Here is a 21,414-nt window from a genome sequence, read left to right on the forward strand (position 1 = left end):
GGGCTGCTGGAGTCAGCGTCAGCTCAGCTCCTCCACTTCTTTTTTTCAAAGACTGTTCATTTCATTGTTGTTGAACTTTTGCATTTTAAAAATGTTTAGTTCGGTGCCCACACTTTGTTTAACTGATTGTTTCTTTGGCAATGCGGGAGCTTTTTATCTTTTTTTTTTTTTTTTTTTTGGTTTTTGGGCCACACCCGGCGGTGCTCAGGGGTTACTCCTGGCTGTCTGCTCAGAAACAGCTCCTGGCAGGCACGGGGGACCATATGGGACACTGGGATTCGAACCAACCACCTTTGGTCCTGGATCGGCTGCTTGCAAGGCAAATGCCACTGTGCTATCTCTCCGGGCCCGGGAGCTTTTTATCTTGATATGACTTGCAACTTCATTTATTTTTGCTTTTTCCCCCTTGCTAATGAAACTGCCTCTTGGATGACACTATTGAAGCCAGTGAGTGAGATGGACAGTTTGCCTTCGCTTTCTTTGACGGGCATTATATGCTGGTCTTATCTACTGGTTAAGTCTTTGATAATCTAGTGTGACCTTTCTGCATGGTCTGACATCCTCGTCCCACTTCATTCATCTATATGGGTACAGGCTTCCCAGTGATGTGGGTGAAAAAATTGGACTTTTGCCATTTTGTATTCTCTACTTCTTTGTTATAGATTAGTTGTCTGTAAAAGCGAAGCTTTATTTCTGGGCTCTCAGCCAGGCCACCACTGGTGCACAGCAGTCATGCCCAGCAAATTGTTTGGTGGTCATTCCTGAGTGCTCAGGGGTCCATGCTATGCCAGAGACTGGACTCATGTACCTGGGTCTCCTGCCTGCAAAGCATACGACTAACCTTTGGAGCTATCTCAATAACTCAGGGTGCTTCATTTTGTTCCACAGATTTGTTTATTTTTATTTTTATTTCATTTTTTTTTCTCATGTCAGAAGGGTCATGTGCTGACGTAACAAGGTTGAAGGGAGGCACATATTACACAGGCATGTAAAAAACCTGATCATCATGCTTATGAACCAAAAAAGGAACATTTTTAAAAAATTTTTTTTATTGCGGGACTGGAGCCATAGCATAGCGGTAGGGCATTTGCCTTGCACGTGGCTGACCCAGGATGAACCTGTGTTCAATTCCCTGCATCCCATATGGTCCCCCAAGCCAGGAGCAATTTCTGAGTGCATAGCCAGGAGTAACCCCTGAGCGTCACCGGGTGTGGCCCCAAACGTTTTTATTGAGACCATTTTAAATTACAGGTCTTTCACAGTTGTATTTCAGGCACATAGTGACAGGGAATTAGGGCCATTCCCACCACCAGCGTTGACCTCCCTTCACTAAAGTTCCCAGCATGCATCTCAGACCTCCACACGTAGCCCTCTGGACTGCTAGTGTAACATGTCCCATTTGTGTATAGCTTGTTATAGTTTGGGTCTCTTGATTCTATTGTTGTTAACTTTGGTTTGGGTACTTAGATCAGACTATTTTTATTTTCACTCAATACTCCTGAGACTGTTTGGTCCCTAAGTCACTCCTCCCCCCAATTTGTAGAAAGACATAGAAATATGAGGCAGAAAAAGATGATTCATATTCTATAGTTATGTAAAAAATAAGGTGGAAACCCACATCTAGAAGCTATAAATATAAATAAAATTAATAGAAGAAAAAAGAATGAGAAAGAAAAATGGGAGGGGCATATGCAACAAGGTTTTGTTTGTTTGGTGTTTTTTTTTTTGATAGATGCAGTAAACATTGGGAAAATTAGAAAAGAAATTTCCTTGGCCTAAGAGATAACAGGTGTCTCTACTCTTGAAGCACATTGTCATGTGACTGACTACAGGCTCTGGACATGTTAGTTGTCAAACCCCAGGGTCTTTCTTTATGGTGCCATAAAAAGTTCTGCTCAGTTGTGGTTGTCAAAGTCAGTCCTCTGTAATTAGAGATCTTGGTTTTTGCACAAATCCTAAGACGAAGCCTAGGATAGAGTCTTTCTTTATGGTACCAGAAAAAAGTTCTGCTCAGTCGCAGTTGTTGTAGTCACTCTTGTTTTTTGCACAGATCCTAGGACAGAAGGTCTTCTGATTTCATCTCACCGTTAGGTGATGAAGTGGGGCAACATGCCCTTAGATCAAGTTGTTGCTATTTCCTCACCATCAGAGTGTCATATGAACCTACCCTGGTGCAAGTTGGTGCCAGAGCAGTATTAGGGTCTCCTCCCAGGGGTTTGATTCCTGATGCTGGTGCAGGGAACTGTGCCAGTTCTAAGGGCAGGGTTCAGGGTTGGATGGTCAATGTCTGATCACATGAGGTCTAAGTCAAGTCTCCATGAAAAATGTTCAGGGTGAAAGGTGCTCCTGTATTACAACATTTATGGGTTCTTATCCCTATTAGATAAGAACTTCTTTCTATACATGCTATGCCAGAAACTGAACTCATGTACTACTGGGGACTGTACCTGGGTCTCCTGCCTGAAGCATATGACTAATGCTTGGAGCCATCTCAATAGCTCTGGGTGCTCCATTTTATTTCACAGGTTTATATGTTGATTTTTATTTCAGAGCCACACAGTTTTGATGGCTATTACTTCAGTGATTGTTCCATCTTCTTGAAGGATGCCATTGGACAGTTGATAGGTGTTGCATGGAATCTCAGGAATACTCTGAGTAGTATTTGGTACTTTCAGAAATTTTAGTTCTTCTAATAGGTCTGCATGAAATACCTTTCCATCACCTCATGTCTTCTTAAAATAAGAATTCTCGGGGGCGGGAAGGTGGCGCTAGAGGTAAGGTGTCTGCCTTGCAAGCGCTAGCCTAGGACGGACCGCGGTTCGATCCCCCGGCGTCCCATATGGTCCCCCCCAAGCCAGGAACAACTTCTGAGCGCATAGCCAGGAGTAACCCTTGAGCGTCAAATGGGTGTGGCCCAAAAACCAAAAACCAAAAAAAAAAAAAAAAAAAGAATTCTCCCATGAAACAAATGCCATTCAGGTTTTTCGAAAAGATTTCCTATGGTTTTAATTTTGGTTAAGCATAAAAAGTAGCTAAAAGGGGCAGATGCCTTAGGACACATATGACCATGCTGGACTTCCAGGGCGCATGAATCTTGTGGCTTGAAGTGTGATAGTAGCCAGGACAGTGGTTCAGTGGCTGCTGTGGGCAACTGTTTCTGGTGTCTTTCATTGCACCTGTTTCTGATGTCAGCCTCAATCAGCTGTTTCTGGTGTCAGCCTCATGCATCTGTTTCCTGTGTCTTCTATGTGCTGCTGTTTCTGGTGACTGCCCCTGAAGCTGTTCTTGCCTCTCACTCACACCTGACCTTGTGTCCTGAGCTTGCCACGCCTCACTCAGGTCTTCTGGGGGTGTCTCCTCTGCTCAGCAGGGCATAGGTGTAGGCTCTCCCATCTTGCCACTTCCCTCTGCCTAAAGCCAAGCACACCAGCCTCCCAAGTGTCATGATGCCCGTGGGACTTGCTCAGGTGCAAGTTCTTCCACTAGCCCTGTTGCTCAGCCCCATAACTTTTTTCCTGTCTCACTCCTACAGGCTCAGCAATTTCTGGGGCTATTGCTTATCCATTTACAACTCAAATCTGAAGTGAAATATTGCCTTATTGATTACCTCTGCTATCCTGGAACTGATGAGAAGGCATCGGGTGGTCTTGTGGGCAGCCTCATCCACCCTCAGGGGCATATTTAGACTCTGGGATCAAGTTGGAGGTTCCTGTCTGTGAGGGCCTCAGTGTGGTGTGTGTGTGTGTGTGTGTGTGTGTGTGTGTGTGTGTGTGTGTGTGTGTGTGTGTGCGTGTGTGCACGCGCCCATCCTCCTCCTCTGTCTCTAGCTGCTGGCATGCTCGGTTATATCATTTTCTCTGGCTTGCATGGTGCCAGCTTCCTAGGGGAGCGATGGGAATTGGAGCGGACCCAGGGAGCAGGCGAAGGGCACTTATGTGAGTGTCCTGCAGATGGCGTTGCTGGTTTCCTTGCTCGAGAACTTTCACATGGGGCTTTTAAAATGGATTTTCTGAGGTCATGGGCAGAAATCTGAGACAGTCATCTAGTTCTCACCCTAAATCTGCCCCTGAAAGCATTCCTCCTCCAAGCTCTGTCTTTGGTACTCATTTCTTTATTTTTAATAGGCCTTTTGCTTGTTTTTTGGTGTTTGGGTCATACCTGGCATGCTCAATGGTTACTCCTGGATCTGAGGAATTACTTCTGACAAGCTTGTGGGACCATATGGGATGCCGGTGATTGAACCTGGATCAGCTGCACGAAAAGCTTTAGCCCTTTCACTGCTTAAATAACCCAGAGGCTGGAAGGATAGTAGCAGACCTGGTTTCAATCCCTGGCATCCCTAAGGTCCCCCTGAGCTTCACCAAAAGTGATTCCAAACAACGAAACCCCAAATGCTTCCACGTGTTGTGTGTGTGTGGTGCTTCCTGTGACTGTGAGGTTAGTCAGAGTTGGGGTTCTCTGAGCTCAGCATCAGGCCATACCCCCTGAAGAGAAAGAGTGCTGCTATTTTCTTTGGGGATCAGGGAGATATGGAGTTCTTTCATTCAGCTAGTGTTTCCTCCCCCACTTTCTGAGACTTTCATGACTTATTAAAAAGGGGCCTAATGTTTTGTTTAGGGGCATTTTAAATCTGATGTGGATCTGCTGTGCTTGTAGCTGGTTTGCTTCTTAGACAATGTTTTGCCTCTGAGCATTACCCAAATTTATGTCAGTCACAAACTCATATGCATATCATGTCTTTTACAGAGCTAGTTTAATATCTGAGACAGTAGAACCATTAAGTGTTTATGTTACATAGGTGTGAAATGGCATTGCTGGAGACTCACAGTTCTTGAAGAAAGTTCTCAAGCGCAAAGGGTTGTCTCTTGTTATGCTGACCTTTGGCTTTTTCTGTACTTTTTCAACGGAAAAATAATGTAATCCCCCTACTTTGATATGATAATTACACACCAAGTTTCCCAGAGCTAGAGGCAAGGGGGGCAACAAGGTGCAGGAAGATTGGTGTAAAGAACGAATGAGTGAGAGTATGAGTGTGAGTGAATGAATGAGTGCACGAATGAAAGTGTGAGTGAATGACTGAACGAGAGAATGAGTGAATAAGAGAGTAAACAAATGAATGAGAGAATGAATGGAGAAAATGAGTGAGTGAATGAGGAATGTGTAAATGAATGTGAGGATGAGTTTGTGATGAGTGAATGTGTAAGTGAATGGGTGATATGACAAACTAAAACTGAAGTCCTTCTGCCTACCAGGCACAATTTTGGGTTTTAGACCACACCTGGTAGTGCTCAACAGCCACTCACGGTGTGCTCAGGGGACCGTGTAGTGTCGGGGGTCAAACCTGGGCCCTCTGCATCAGAGCCATTCCTAGTCTCTGATGTGTTTTTGGCCCTGACAACAATTCTGGTGAGAGACTGAGATGGGGGTTCCGTGGGGATCAGGGTCGAGAAGTCCAGGATCAGTCATGGGCAGTTCTTTCTTCAGTTTATGTTCAGGGTTTAAGGTGTGCCGAGACCTCTAATACCACAGAGGAGCCAAACACATACACATGCCCACATACTTATGCACATGCGTGCACATGCTGGACATGTACACACACCCATATAGACACAGCAACACATATCACACACATGTATACATTCACACACCCCACACATGCACATATCACACATATGCCCCACATGCACACACAAGTCACGTACTCCACTCTCCTCTCCTGTTGACCATGCTGTGCTCTGGTCTCGATGGGCTAGAAATGCACCTGGCACTGGACTCAGCCCTGAGATTTGCGCCATGGAGCCCACGAGGTTTCTGGCTGAGAAGGAGTCAAGTCCTCATGGCTGGAGAGCCTGGGGGAGACCTGGTGGTGCCCTGGACCCTGGGTGGGCATTTCGCTGAATGGCCGCTGCATGCCTGCTGCCTTGGTCTTGGGCAAATGACTGACAGGTCAACCATACCAGGGCCACAACCCTGTATTCTTGTCATGAGCCTTTTTTTTGGAATTGGGTAGAAGTTTGGTTATTCCAAAGTTCCCCAAAGGAGAAGGGGTATCCTGTACCCCCTTTCCAGGAAGGATAGGAGAAGATGGTTCATTAACAATTCTCTGCAATAAGTAATCCACACAGATATGGAGAATATAGCAGGGGAGAAAACTCACACTGCAAGCTGTTCACTCACAAGCCAGTGGCTCCAACACACAGACCCGCAAACCTAGATGACAGCCCCCACTAAGTCACCTGCCTTCCATTTATTTTTTTTTTTTTTTATTTTTTTGGTTTTTGGGCCACACCCGGTGATGCTCAGGGGTTACTCCTGGCTATGCGCTCAGAAGTCACTCCTGGCGAGGGGGACCATATGGGACACCGGGGGAATCGAACCGCGGTCCATCCAAGGCTAGCGCAGGCAAGGCAGGCACCTTACCTTTAGCGCCACCGCCCGGCCCCCACCTTCCATTTATTGAAATCCAAATCACGCCTCTCCTGAAGCGGAGGGGAAAATACCACATGAAAGGCAATAGGAAAACAAGACCAACAGAAAATAATTGAGATACAAATGAGAAACATTTGATACAAATGGGAACGATTTCTTTTTTTTTTTTGTTTGTTTTTTTTTTTTTTTTGGGTCACATTCGTTTGATGCTCAGGGGTCACTCCTGGCTAAGCGCTTAGAAATTGCCTCTGGCTTGGGAGAAGACCATATGGGACACTGGGGGATCGAACTGTGAACCACGGTCCTTCCTTGGCTAGCGCTTGCAAGGCAGACACCTCACCTCTAGTGCCACCTCGCTGGCCCCAAATGGGAACTATTTCAAGGTCCCCAATTTACTTCATATTTCTCCCTTTTTAATTCTCTAAAAATTAATACAAAATATAAAGTAAGTAACAGGCCCTGAAAAGACAAGGGAAAAAGGAAACTTAATGAATAGCAATAATTTGCATAGGTGCATCCAAAAGAAAAATGTAAAGAAAAAAACCTTTAGAATGTGGGTATCCCCTCCCACAACTTCTTATTTATCTCACCTGAATGATCAGAACCACCCACACCAGGAATGGGGAGGAGGAGTTTGCTTGGGTAGAGAGATGGGATAAGGAGAGTGAGAGAGAAGGGGGAATCAGTAGAGCGGATCAGCGGAGAGGATCAACAAGGACATCAGCAAGAGAATCAGCAAGGAAGCAACCAAGGGGAATCAGTCAGCAAGGAAATCTGAAAAGCAGCTGAAAGGAAGACAGAGGCAGAGAGAGCCAGAGAAGGACCAAAGAAGTGGCTGCTAAGAAAAGGCTGAGCATAGAAGCTATGTAAGGAAATGTACGTGGCAGTTAGGACCATGAAATAAAGCTGGCTGACTCCTGGATCTGACTGCTTTGTGGATTTTTCTGCCTTCACCATGCAACCTACAGACTTGCCAGGCCACAGGGGCTGTGGGAGCTGGGCCTAGCCGAGAAAGGCCTCATCATCCCCACACAACTCTAGGACTCTTTAGTTGATATTAAAACAACATACACCCTGTGATGGGATGGCAAAATCAGCCACTCTTTCTAAGCCTGCTACTGTGCTTGTGGATGCTCAGGGCTGCCCACCAGTGCTTTCCAGGGCCATTGTGTGAGTGACCAGAGTCCCTCCTCTGCAGGGACACTGGGAGCCAATTGTCATTGGTGGGTTTTCTCTTGTTCAGAAGGCCCCTTCTTACCTAATACTGGAGAGACCCTGGGGGCTGAGGGAATCCTCTGAGATTGGAGACCCATCAGCTGCATGGCTGGACATTCAGGTAGAACTCAGAGACACCAGCCCCAAGAGGCCTCTCAGATCTGTGTGAAGAGACTTGTCATCTTCATTTTGGACTCTGGTTTGTTTCTTTTGTCTGCCTGACAAAGGGGGTATATAAGATGATTCTGTAGACCTTGTTTGCAGGGCCAGCCAGTCATTTACAACTCTTACCCAAGACTTACAGGCTCTTTGTGCAGAGAGGATCCAAGAGAAAGCTGTGGAACAAGCTAATTTATTTCTTTGTTCAATAACTGTAGCATAAGGACAGAACTATACACACAATTCTCTAGCTTGCAGCCCAAATGCTAATGTGACGAAAGATCATTCTAGATGTTTTCATTGTTTTATTTTGGGGCCACACCCAGTGGTGCTCAGGGCTTGCTCTGAGATTAAGGCTCACTCCTGGTGGTGTTTAGAGGGTGTCCCAGGCACTGACTCGGGATTGTTGCATGTAGCAACAATGCAGCAAACATGTAGCATGGAGCCCCCTGAACCCTGAATCTATCCAGAGGGAATATAAGGAGTTTGGCCATTTGGATGTATGTGATGGCAGACGCCATGTAAAATGAGGATGTAAACCTAGCACATGGTCAACCAAGTTCAATTCCCAGTACCCCATTTGGTCCCCCATGCTTATATCATCAATGATCTCCGAGCTGTGGACAAGGCAGGTGCCCTCCCTGCTGTGTTCTATCTCTGGCCTCTGCTTTCTTTTTCTTTTTTTTTTTGGGGGGGGGGGCACACCTGGCGACGCTCAGGGTTACTCATGACTATGTGTTCAGAAATCGCTCCTGACTTGGGGGACCATATGGGACATGGGCGGGGGGATTGAACCGTGGTCCGTCCTAGGTCAGCTGTATGCAAGGCAAACGGCCTACCACTGTGCCACCACTCTGGCCCCATGCTTCCCTTTTTTTTTTTTGTCACACCAGGCAGTGCTCAGGGGTTACTCCTGGTTCTATGCTCAGAAATCGCTCCTGGCAGGTTCGGGAACTATATGGGATGCCGGGATTCAAACCACCGTCCTTCTGAATGCAAGGCAAACACTCTACCTCCATACTATCTCTCTGGCCCCTTGCCTCCTTTTTTAATTAAAGAAAGCAACATCAGAAAGTCACATGAACCCAGCCCCAGAGCTCTTCCTTCCCCCACCTTCCTCTCTCAGATAATTCTTTCTGAACTACATTTAGACACCAGATACTAAGATTTTGATTGAATCTATTTATGGATGAAAAGAAAATCCTTGGTAATCTCTTTTATGTGTATTTTTCCCCCATTGGCTTGGAAATTGCTTCTGCTCAGATTAAAATTTATATCCTAGCTTAGAAGAAAGAGGCAGAGAAGTATAGAATTGCTTTTCCTTGTTCAAACATGGCCTGTTGGCATTTCTGGGGAACAGTGCTCCCTTCCCTTCTTGTTCCTGGAGGTGATCCCTTGTCCTGGCTCCATGAAGCCTCATTTGGAATCTTCAGAGGGCTTGTCCTGGAAGAGGTGCTTCATAGAAACAAGATCAGACCGTATTTGATGCCCTCCACCTGCCATGGCCCCAAGGGTGGGTGTAGTTAAGACAGGAGCGAGTCTCCCATCCTTTCCTGCTGTGTGTCTGGCCAGCTGATCTGCTTCTGGGAGTCCAGCTGGCCGCCACTAACCGAATCTGTGCAGGTTTACAGGAACTTTTATGGACCCACAGCCTTTGTGCCCAGCTGTATGGCAGGAAAAGTACTCAGATAAGCGTACATAGACTCAGGGCTGCCTTGTGAGGGGCATCTATCTGCCCTTCCCCTGGAAATCTGTCTCTTCATTAATCACTCACTGCAGAGCTGAGAGAAACCACAGCTAAATAAGACAGATTTCTGGCCTCCTCCATGAAGCTATGGCACATACAGAGGTATTTATTCCTCTCTCTCTCTCTCTCTCTCTCTCTCTCTCTCTCTCTCTCTCTCTCTCTCTCTCTCTCTCACACACACACACACACACACACACACACACACACCTGTACTCTCTCTGGTTCAATATATTTAAAGAATGATTGACTCACTCTAATAGGAGCTTCCCTGGTAGTGATTGGAGACCCAGGGGCAGGTCACTTCTGGCCATAATCACCCTGTGGTGAGCCCTGCAGACATACATTCTTGCCCTTGAGCTGCCCCTAGAACTTCTAAGTGTGGGAGTGATAGCACACTGGAAAGGGCATTTGCCTTGCATGTAGCTAATCTGGGTTCTATCCCTGCCATTCCATATGGTCCCTCAAACCTGCTAGGAGTGATTCCTGAGCTCAGAGCCAAGAGTCTGTCCTGAGCATTGCTGGATAAAACCCAAAAACTAAAACCCCAAAATAAGAAATAAAATGTACAGGGCTAGAGAGATAGCACACGGTAGGGCCTTACATGCCTTACATGCAGCCAACCCAGGATAGACCTGGATTCATTCCTGGCATCCCATATGGTCCCCCAAGCCTGCTAGAAGAGACTTCTGAGCACAGAGCCAAGAGTAACCCCTAAGTGCCACCAGGTGTTGTCCCAAAATAAACAAATCAAAAACCCAGAAAGAAAGAAATAAAATGTGCAGCAAATGGCATCTCTGTGGCCCTGGCAAGTCTCACGCTATCAGGGATGGTCAGTGGCTGGGATGCACCCGTCTCCCCCAGACGAGCTCACTTTCTCCCCGGTTCCTTCCTCTTCTCTTTTTTTTTTTTGTGGTTTTTGGGTCACACCTGGCAGTGCTCAGAGATTATTCCTGGCTCCAGGCTCAGAAATTGTTCCTGGCAGGCACGGGGGACCATATGGGACACCGGGATTCAAACCGATGACCTCCTGCATGAAAGGCAAACGCCTTACCTCCATGCTATCTCTCCGGCCCCCCCTTCCTCTTCTCTTGAGGGCAAGGTTAGCATTCCCCCACAGCACTCATGACCTTGTGCTTTGTGCTCCTGTTCTTAGTGCTTCCTGGGCCGTGGCTGCTGCTTCTGAGACTTTGGCCCATGTGGGTTTCTTCTGACACTCTGTCCAGTTTTGGGAATTGCTTTTTTCTTCTTGTTTTTTTTTTTTTTTTTTTTTTTTTTGCCATATGGGGACCAGATGGGATGCTGTGGGATCAAACCTCGATCTGTCCTAGATTGGCACGCTCAAGGCAAACACCCTACTGCCTGCACCACCATTTGGGCCTTGGGAATTGCCTTTTAATTGCAAAGAGAGGTTTACCTTTGAGGTGCTTGTCTAAGGAGGTAACTGGGGTTCAGCGATGTTCAACAAGGGCTTTGGGGGCTTGTGCATAGATTTTTGTCCCTGGACAGTGTCTGAAGAAACCCTGAGCTTGTTTTGAATTAACTTGGAGCAATTTGTGGCCATTTGTGGGGAGGCTTCTTATCTCAGGAAGCTGGAAGTGGGTGGGCAGGACCAGCAGCCTTAGAGGGATAGAGGGAGGCAGCAGCATCTGGTCCAGGTGTGCAGTTGTGGGGAAGGAGGGACACTTTCAGGGCTCTGAGCTCTCTGCTCCCCAGTAACCCATACATCTCCTATTTGTGTTCATACATATTCCTATTGAATTTTGGAAGTATGCTGACATTTCATCAGGGAGAAGTAAGAGAACTAATTCTGCTCTTCTTCAGGCAACATAGTGTAAGTAAGGTAAGAAATCCTGTAAGTCCTGGTCTTACCCTGGCAACTGAGGCTCCTTTAGCCCTGTGGACCCCCTCCCTGTCCTCCTGTCTTTCCTCAGGTCAGCCCCGTTCCCCTCTGCATCCACACTTCTTCTCATGATGCTTGATTTCCCTGAGCTCAAAGCCACTTCTATCATCCTTAAGGAGCCCGAGACAATGCCAAGAACACACCCCTCAGTCCCCTTGTTTCCCAGAGCAGCAACCAAGCTGCCCCAGAGCTCCAGAACTCTCCGGGCCTGAGAGGTTTGGGGAGATGGATTTGAGCTGGACATTAGTTCATCATCATAGCTGGCGCTCAGTGGGAACATTCCCTCACCAGCCTCTGGCAGCTCTTCTTCATGTTGCCAAGCACCTCGGGGCCAGGAGTGACAGTAGCACCCATGGCAGCGTCTGCTGTGCTGACATCTTAAACGGATAGATCAGGAGAGACTTGGAAATCTTGCAGTTTTTAATCCCTCTGCACACAGCCAATTAATTTTCGTTTCCTACAGAACACAGTGAGATAGTTGTTCCCGACCTGGGAATGGCAGCGTTTGTTTGGGTTCAAATATAGGCAGGCCAAGTGTCCTGGGGGCTTGGCTAGGAAAGTTCTGGAATGATCAGTGAGGAGCCAAGCCTGTTCCCCGGACAGTGCTGAAGAGATGAGGCAGAGGGTAGTGGTGGGGAGGGAGTTGGGAAGACACTGCTAGACCCTCTGGGGGCGGAAGAGTGTCTTGCTTTGTAGGTTCAGCAGAGAGCGCTCCAGTGCCTGTGGGACTGGCTGGTGGGGACTACCTGCCCCTCAGACTCAGATGCCCCCCCCCCCCCACTCAGCCTGATTCATTTTCTCCAGTGAGTAGGCAGAAATTGCTTCCTTGGAGCCTTTCTAATGTGAGTGAAATGGAGGCAAGGAGGAGGGTTATCCAACAAGTGGCAAATGATCAGTTTGCAAAAGAATAGAACAACCCCCACGCACGTCATTAGTCCCTCTTGGAGGCAGGAGAGGCCATGGGAAGTGGGAGCATCAGTATGGGATTTATTTTTATTTGTCAATTACCCCCTGGGAATTGTGATCTAAATTCAACCGACAGCAAACTGATTGTGATGGCAAATAAATAGGGCAGACATATGTAATATATATTACGTAAATGAATTTATTTGCTTATTAAATTGATTACTTTATTTAAACACTGTGGTTACAAAGTATTCACGATGAAGTTTCAGTCATACAATGTCCAATACCCTTCACCAGTGCACATTTCCCGCCAATAATGACAACAGTTTTCCTTCTGCCCTTCCCTTTGCCTGCCTACGGAGCAAACATTTTCCTTCTCTCTCTCTCTGTCTCTCTGTCTCTGTCTCTGTCTCTCTGTCTCTCTGTCTCTGTCTCTGTCTCTGTCTCTCTCTCTCTCTCTCTCTCTCTCTCTCTCTCTCTCTCTCTCTCTCTCTCTATCTCTCTCTCTCCACCCCCTTACTTTTTTCCTTTTAGACACTGGTTTGCACTATTGTCAATTAAGGGGTACCATGCATAACGAGTGATATTTATAACAGCTAAAATTATCTTAATTTGCTATATATGATGGAAGTAAGTAAATATGTTGATAAGACCATGCAAGACCCCCGATTAGGACACTGTAGTTTGGAGACTCAGGAGGGAGAGTCTCCCCTAAGGAGCAACGTTGTACAGGGCAGGGTGGAAGCTGCTGGGGTGTAGGTCTGGTTTCTGCCCCAGCACCCCAAGGTACCCTGGAGCAGCCCTGCCTGCCTGGATTCAATTGACCCGAACCACGCCCCATGAGGACCGGCTGATGCCGATTCAGAGGCCTCCGGGTGGATATTGTGGATAGCCTCGGGCAGGGGCAGACACTGCTTTCTCCTTCGCTTGGCCAGGCCATGAGCGAGTGTCAGGGCTTTGGGGCCCTGTGCCAGGCTTTGTACAGCAGTTAGGTGACCCGAGAGGCCAGTGGAGACTGGAGACAATCTCCTGGGGGTGGGAGGTAGTGGAGGAACTAGTTCAGGATTCTGGCAGCCAGCCACTGTCTGCACCCCGCCCACCCCTAGCCCCAGCCCCTGTTATGGGATTGGTTCTAGCACCTACTTTCTCTTCTCCCATTTAAATTTTTTGGGTGGCATACCTGGTGATGCTCAGGGGCTTCTCCTGGCTCTGACTCAGAAATAACTTCTGGCAGGCTCAGGGGACCAGCTGGGATGCAGGGGATTGAACCCAGGTTGGCTTCATGCAAGGCAAAAACCCTCTTCACTATGCTATTGCTCTGGCCTCCTGTGTTAATTTTACTTCTTACTTTCAAGGCTGAAAACTGGGGCCAGCAGTACCTGTTCCCATCCGGTGTGGGTGGAGCCAGCTCGGGCCAGTGTCACTCTCAGAGGCACTGAGCCCACTCCTGGACTCGGTCATGGTGGGGGACAGTCCTTGGCTAAGATGACTGCAGGGCAGAGGCTGGAACTGAGCAGGGCCCCAGAGCTGCTCCAATGTGGAACAAACATCCATTTATTCTGTGACGCGAAACCACACCTCAGACCCTGCGTCCTGAAGCTCTGAAGTGGCCCTTGCAACCTACTTCGCACACACAGGGTGGCTGACCCTGCACTCGGTGGATTAGTGGTGGCATTTGGAAATGTCAGAGGTGGCTGTAGTCAGAAAAACCTACCTCTTCTGGTCCATGCTAATGCTGATGCCTTCCTCCTCCTGCTCACAGCTGGCTGCCATCCTTCACAAGGTCAGGACCCACATGGCCTGCAGTGGTGAAGTCTGTGGTGTGGCTGGAGATGGGATCAGCCACCCTGTTGGTGCTTCTGTGCTGTGGCCCAAGCAGAGATGATGGTGGTAAAGCTGGGCGGGTGTTCAGGTTGTAAAGTGCCTGGAGAGAAACTCACCCCTCACGCACTACTGTCCCTCATCAGGACCAATAAAAGTGGTTGCATATCCATTCACATCTCTGGAGCCCAGTATACCATGCTCATCTGTCTCTCTGAGAAGCACATCCATTTGCCATGTTGGCCCTTCTCCTTAGGAAATTTTTATTTTACAAAGCATTGGCCCCCTCCCCCCATGCTCCTACATCATGATTCAGGGGATTCATAATGTGGTGCCTTTGTCAGGTGGGGCAGGAGAATTTTCTCCTTAGAATAGGCCCAATGCTTTGAGCGAATTGCACTTTATTCTTTAAACTTCCATGAAGAGGAACTCACAGATGGTAAAAGAGAAGCCCTAAGGGTGAGGTGTGTATGCTTTTGCATATGTGTGTGTGCATGCATGTATGTGTATGCATGTTTGTGCAGCGAAGGAATGTTTTTCTGTGGGTAAAGTGAAGTCCATACACAGCCAAGGAAGCTTTTTTGCGAAGGAGCCCATCATGTGACAAATTTTCTTGTGCCTAGTTCCTACACATCTTACCAGAGCTCTGCTTCTCACATCCACGGTCCCTCAGGTGAGTGTTCTGTGACAGCAGGGTAAAGACTGAGGGACAGTGAACAAGAAAATGGTTGTGCAGACCCAGGCAAGGCTTAGCTCTGGGTGCACATTGTCAGTGATCGGGATTTAGGATCAGTGAGGCCATTTCTGTTCAACAAAACAGTATTTAAGGCCAGTGTCACCCAAGACTTGTTCGGCTCCAATTTTCAGACCATGGGAAAAACAAGCATTGAAAGTGAATGTGTCTTGGGAGAAGAAATACCAGCAGGTTCTAACAAAAGAATCCTCCATGACCCAGGAGAGCCACCTTCCTGCTTGGACATCACCTTCAGTCTCACAAAGTGAATTCATCCAGTGAGGTGAGGATGAAATAAGTAATCCATGGATCTTTGTGGAGAGTCCCAGAATCCAACTGAGCTGGCTCTGTTTCAGCCAGATGAAATACAGCTGAGCTAGATCAGGAGGAGAAAGCTGGAGGGGAGTGCTCCCAGGAGCAGAGGCTTTGGCACTGGGCTGGGCAGGGCATGGGAGGGGCACCCTTGAACCTACCTCTGGACCCCCTGCTGCAGTGCTTGTTTTGCTGTTCACATTCGCAAAGAAAAAGGAGCAAAGGGGCCTCTGCTGCCCTTTCAGTGCTTCTTTATTTATTTTTCCTCTTATTGGGGGGTGGGCCAAAGGCTCTCAGGTCCAGAGGCTCCGTCCAATGATTCTCAGCCAAGCAGAGACACAGCACATTCCTGGCCATTCCTTAAGTGGGTGCTGTGTTTTACTTTCCACAACAGCACTTGAGGGTTCCCTTTGGTCCACGTGTCCTCCCTCCCTCCCTCCCTCCCTCCCTCCCTCCCTCCCTCCCTCCCTCCCTCCCTCCCTCCTTCCCTCCTTCCCTCCTTCCTTCCTTCCCTCCTTCCTTCCTTCCTTCCTTCCTTCCTTCCTTCCTTCCTTCCTTCCTTCCTTCCTTCCTTCCTTCCTTCCTTCCTTCCTTCCTTCCTTCCTTCCTTCCTTCCTTCCTTCCTTCCTTCCTTCCTTCCTTCCTTCCTTTTTCTTCATGTGTCTGTTCAGTTTTCCCAAACCACTTGTTGATTAGTTTCCTTTTCCATTGCATGACCTTGACTTCTTGGTCAGCTGAGATATCCATATTTGTGTGAGTTTTCCCCTATAGTTTCAGTTTTTTTCCATCGGCCCATGTGTCTGTTCTTTATCCAGTACCACAGCACTTTAATTACTGTTTCTTTGTAATATAATTTAAAGTCAGAGTGCATGAAAACATTCTATTTTTGCTCTCTCTCAAATTGCTTTGCTATTTGGGCTCTCTCTCATCTTTTTCCAAAGAGAACCCAAACTGTGGACTGTCAGCATTGATTAAGGACATGCATAGGATAAGGAATTAAGCTCGGGGGTCTCACTCTCCTCATGGGAACGCTGGGATCCATCTTTGGTTCTTTCTGTCTGGGGATCCCAAGTCGCCTGGCTATTCTGACCAGCTCAGCTCACATCTGGGCTCTAATGTTCTATCTCATGACTGGTACTAGCTAGACAAGTACCTTTAGTCGTCAAGCCCAGGTCCCTTATGATTCCATACATTGTTTACATTTCCCTCCCTATTTTCAAGAGAACTACTACTGGTATTTTGATAGAGATGGGTTGCATCTAGAGATTGGTTTTGGTAAGATTAAATTATGTTTGGTTCTACTTCCTGAACATGGTGTGTCTCCCATTTAATTGTGAGTCTCCTGTTTCTTTTGCTGACATTTCTTTCACCTTTTCTTTTAGGTTGACCCCTGTTATTTTATTTTTATTTATTTATTTATTTTGATGTTTGCATCACACCTGGCAATGCTCAGGGGTTACTCCTGGCTCTACACTCAGAAATCGCTCCTGGCAGGCTGGGGGACCATATGGGATGCTGGGATTCAAACCACCATCCTTCTGCATGCCAGGCATCGTGCTATCTCTCTGGGCCCCCTATTATTTTAATTGTTTTATTGTTTGTTTGTTTTGGGGTCACACCCAGTGGGGCACTCAGGGATTACGCCTGGCTATGCACTCAGAAATTGCTCCTGGCAGGCACAGGGGACCATGTGGGATGCCGGGAATCGAACCAAGGTCTATCCAAGGTTGGATGCATGCAAGGCAAATACCCTACCGCTGTGCAATTGCTCCGGCCCCCTTAATTGGTTTTTGTTGTAATTCTAAAGAAGAGTGTCTTCTTAAGGGTAACATATCTTTTAAAACTGTCTTTTACCATTCGCCATCTTTATCTAGATAGGTTGTACTTTTGAGGAAATTTACACGTCTTAGTTCTGTGGCAAGCTGCCAAATTATGTTTAATATTCTTAGGAGAAACCAGTATCTACCAAATTAATGTTATTTCCCCCACAGTTATAATGGCAAAACATTATTATTATTATTATTAATAATAATAATAATTATTATTTTGGTTTTAGGAACACACCCAGCAGTGCTCAATGTTTACTCTGGCTCTGTGCTCAGAAATCATTCCTGGCAGGGTTGGAAGACCATATTGGGTTGCTGGGGATCAAATCCGGGTCTGTCCTGGGTCAGTCACATGCAATGCAAATGTCCTATCACTGTGCTATCTCTCCAGCCCTGGCAAAACATTATTTTAAATGGCGTTAACTATAGGACACTTTGTATTTTTCAAAGGCACAAAAGCAAAAGTTTTTAGTATTTCAAAAAATGAGAATGATTTGAGCTTAGAATACCCGAATAAATAACATAAATATTTCAAAATAAAGGGAATCCATCAATTTACTTATTGTGCTATGCTCTTAAAACTAGGCATTTGTATTTAGTAGATATTATGAATAGTAGATAAGCTCCAATATTTTAGTTTTTGTTATGTGTTCTTGAACTAATCTTGATTTATTATATATAAAATATAGTTTAAAAATTTTCTCTCTGGAGCTGGAGAGAGTGCCATTTGGTAGGGCATTTGCCTTGCATGTGGCCAACACAGGTTCAATTCCTGTCATCTTCATCTGGTCCCCTGAATACCTCCAGGAGTGATTCCTGAGTGCAGAGCCAAGAATAACCCCTGAAGCTCCAATACCTTGATTAGTAATTGTTATTTATAAAGAACAGAACTGTCTTAGTTTTATATCCTCTCTTTTCCCCCTAATAGCAGTGGGTATGAGTCAGAGAAAAAGGGTATAATTTTCTCAGTATGGATCCACAGAAACACATGTCTTTTTAATATTTTAATCAACAATTCAGTATAAGTCTGTTGCATTGTATTTATCCACATAGAAACCCAAACTTTTACAAATAGCTAGTCGTTACAAAAATAAAAACTACAAAACAAAAACTCTTTTATATGAGGACAAATGAGCTTATCATATTCTCTTTACTGCTAAATATTATGATTCAGTTTCTGTTGAAATTGCTTGTCTTATTTTCCTCCACCCAAATAAAAAAGGTAATGGATTTAGGAGTAAATGTTGAGATCAGTTAAAAAAATCCTAAGAGCTGAAAATCACTTGATTTTCTTGTAACTAGGGTAATGGATTTAGGAGTAAAAATTAAGATCAGGTAAAAAATCCTAAGAGCTGATAAGTATGAGATGATTGTGTGTGTGAGTATGAGATGATTGTGTGTGTGAGTGCACGTGTGCATGTTGTATCTAGACAGCATATGTGTATCATTAAAGTTACCTGTACATTTATAAAATTGTAAATGTTTCTGTACTTTAGGAGTACAATGCTACCACACCAGATGCCCGACAAAGAGCCAACAGTCACCGCCACTGTCTGGGAGACTCCATTCCTCTGTCCCACTCCGCCCTGCCGTTGTGACCTCTGTTCTGTGCCCATAGTCTAAGAGTTGGTTTTCATTGCCAGTTGTCCTCTCTTCCTTCATTCCTTAAACACTGCCTCCGATGAACTCCTCAGTGTTCATCTTTCTCTCTTCATCTTATTTCATGACCATCCAATCCATTCCTGTTTTAGAAAAAGAGCAAGATTTCCTCCTTTCTTGTAGTTGATCCTCACTTATGTATATCTGATCATCAGCATCATCCATGCCTTTTGTCATGGGACACTTGGATTGTTGCTTATTATTAATCATCTTTCTGCAGTGAACTGAGTGTGTCAATTTTTCCAGATAGTGTATCGGTGTTGTTTGGCCAGATACCTAGGAGTAGAATGGATATATATCAGCTCTGTTTATAAAGTTTTGTGCTGTTTTCCATAGTGATTTTTCATACTTCACACCCTTAAAAACAGTTTGAGAGTTTCCTTTTTCTACCTGTGCTGGTTGCTCCTGGATTTTAAATTCAGGCCTTTATTTGAGGTGTGGAGTGACTGACAGCTTTAGATGTGTGTTCCTCAGATGTGTGTGTCCATGAAGTAAGTGGTGTTGAGCTGTCCCTGCTCCTGCAGACCGTTCTTCTATCCCACTCCTCTCCCTGTCTTTCAATGGCCAGTTTGTTTTCTCATTGACTTTTCTAGTGATTTCTGGATCTGGGCATTAGTCCTTTGTCAGACACATGATGTGCAGACATTCTATCCCCTTAGTAGGGCTCCCTTCTGCTTTATAATGGGTTAATAGTTTCTCTTGCTATGTGGAAACTTCTTATTTCTGATAATTGGGCTCATGTCCAATGGGGCACTCAGGGGTCTTGGCTCATCTACTCTTTTGTGGAAGGGCTGGATAGGAAAGGAACCTTTGTAATTTTGATAGATCTTTGAAAGATCTTCTTTGTAAGTTCCTCTTTGACCTGCAAGTTTGGTAGAAAGCTCTACACTTGGGCTTTTGTTCTTGAGACTTTGATGAGATTTGCTCTCCTTGCTTGTGCCTGCTCTGTTAATATTTTCTCTTTCCTACTGCTTTGGCATGACTTGGAATAATCTCTTGATAAGTCCTCCAGTTTACTGGCATGAAGTTGTTCACAGTCTCTTGGGGTTCTTTGTGTGTCTGGAGTGTCTGTTCTAGCTTCTTCATTTCGGGGCCTATGTATCAGGGTTTTCTTTCTTTCTTTGTGAACCTGGATAATGATTTTTTTCACTTAATCATCCTTTTAAAGAACCAGCACTTGGGCCTATTGACCTTTTGTGTTCTCTTTTGAATTTCTAAAGCATTTATCATTTTTCATATTTATTTCCTTCTTTGGATCTTGAATTTTGAAGGTTCCCCTTTTCCTAGCTCCTTAAGATCTGTGTCAAATGTTCCACTTGGTACTTTTCTCATTCCCTCATGGACTCCTGGATTGGTGGGTACCTGGCTTGGGGGATTATATGGGAGGCTGGGGATCAAACTGGTCTTCATCCTGGGTCAGCCATGTGCAAGGTAAATGCTCTACCACAGTGCTACCATTCTGACTCTGGATATTTAGTGCATCCAAGACCACTTGGCCCTGGGCCCCCAGCCTTTCTTTATTCTTTTTATCTTAGTTTTATAGAAACAATCAGGAATATGTGGTAAAATAAAGTAATCCATGTCCCAAGTTTCTATGAAAAGGTAGCAGCCCTGATTTAAAGGATAAGAGATAAAAAAAAAATACACACACACAAAGGTGTGTGTGTGTGTGTGTGTGTGTGTGTGTGTGTGTAGCAGCATTTTTTTTAGGCACAGCAAAATAATGGGGAAAATAGAAAGAAAAAAAAATTAGGACTAAAAACAGGGAGGATCTTTTACCTGTCACTGCTGTCTTAGTCCAAACACATTTAAAGAATTTCATGAAATTCTCTCAGGAAAGTTGTGCACATGAGTCAGCGGATTACGAATTACAGGAGCCACATGCAGTTGTGCCAGAGAACAACGTTCTGTTTTATTACATAAATATTGGGGATAATATGGAGGATTCTTGCCAGTCACAGTTTTTTTTATGGTTGCTCACATTCATTCTTTGCAAAGTAAAACATCTCTCTTGTTAACAGAAGCTTTATAAGTATATGTTGTTTAAACTTCAAAACAATTCACATGCCTCTAGGTGGTTTGCAGACCTTATGAATAAATACATTTCAATTAAGAGCCTAGAGGATAAAAAGAAGGTAAATTTTAACATCTCAAAGTTGTTCCTCTCTGGACAGTCCCCAGGTGTCAATTTTGATGTAGGTTAAAGTATTTAGAAAGACCCAGGTTTACCTATAAAAGTTCCTTTTTACCTGAGGTAACAAAATATTTTTTGGCCACACCCAGTGATGTGCAGGGGTTACTCCTGGCTATGCACTCAGAAATCGCCCCTGGCTTGAGGGACCATAGGAGATGCTGGGGGATCGAACCACAGTCCATCCTAGGTTAGCGCTGTCAAGGCAGATATGCCTTACACTTGTGCCACTGCTCTGGTCTTGAGGTAACAGATTTTTGCTTTAGGGACTATCACAGATAACTAACTTCCTAAAGTCTGACTAAGAAACAGTTTTTATAAGGGGAATTAAAAGAGACAAACTTATATGAAAGAGATGCAAATCGCTACCCGGTACCCATTGCCACTTCCAGGCCAAACTTTGGATGTTATATCTGAGGTAAAAAATTAGTTAGCAAGTCACTTGGAGTCCCTTAGAGATATCCCAAAATAAACATTCCTTTCATTGACAGAGCAGTTTGTTTAAAGCTACAGTCT

General features: G+C 45.5%; 1 non-coding gene across 1 annotated transcript; it reads right to left on the minus strand.

Annotated features, from left to right (window-relative positions):
- Positions 1 to 927: 927 nt before the first annotated feature.
- LOC126028858 (small nucleolar RNA U13) lies at positions 928 to 1,029 on the minus strand. Its single transcript, XR_007502557.1, has one exon. It is a non-coding gene; the product is annotated as a small nucleolar RNA U13 (small nucleolar RNA).
- Between the last annotated feature and the right edge of the window lie 20,385 nt (positions 1,030 to 21,414).

Source organism: Suncus etruscus, chromosome 14, assembly GCF_024139225.1.
Source record: "Suncus etruscus isolate mSunEtr1 chromosome 14, mSunEtr1.pri.cur, whole genome shotgun sequence".
NCBI lineage: Eukaryota > Metazoa > Chordata > Mammalia > Eulipotyphla > Soricidae > Suncus > Suncus etruscus.